Source organism: Solanum tuberosum, unplaced genomic scaffold, assembly GCF_000226075.1.
Source record: "Solanum tuberosum cultivar DM 1-3 516 R44 unplaced genomic scaffold, SolTub_3.0 contig05253, whole genome shotgun sequence".
Lineage (NCBI taxonomy): Eukaryota > Viridiplantae > Streptophyta > Magnoliopsida > Solanales > Solanaceae > Solanum > Solanum tuberosum.
Genome location: NW_006246321.1, coordinates 1 through 422, shown reverse-complemented (window position 1 = coordinate 422; position 422 = coordinate 1). Strand labels below are relative to the sequence as shown.

The 422-nt window shown below is 33.4% G+C and overlaps 1 long non-coding RNA gene across 1 annotated transcript; it reads left to right on the top strand.

Annotated features, from left to right (window-relative positions):
* On the top strand, positions 1-397 carry LOC102602383 (uncharacterized). The gene is made up of 2 exons (XR_369096.2): positions 1-74; positions 197-397. It is a non-coding gene; the product is annotated as an uncharacterized lncRNA (long non-coding RNA).
* The last annotated feature ends 25 nt before the right edge of the window (positions 398-422 follow it).

The following is a 422-nucleotide window of genomic DNA, read 5'->3' as shown; positions in this document are numbered from 1 at the left end:
ATGTGAAATTCTCGTTTTGTTATTTCATTTTATCTTTTGGTGTGATATATGAAGCCACAACACGTGAAACGAGGGTGGGTGATGATTATTTTTTTTTGTAATGAATGGCAATCTCTCGGATTGCTTTTCTGGGTTTGTTATGATATAAACTTGTCCTAAGCTATTTTTTCACCCGTGTTAGTAATTGTAATCGCAGAAATTTGTACATGCTGAAATAAGTACACGCCAGTGAATGGAAGAATACTACAATGTTATGTTCTTTCTATCGTTTCTTTGGAACAGGATTGTACATTTTTTAGTTATTTTTGTACCTTATGAGGTTTTTTGTTTTACTTTACTTGTGGAATTTCACTAGTGTGTTGTTGTGGAAGAAAACATCTCCCATTGTGTTCCTCTATTTTTACGTTGTTTGTTGGTCGTTG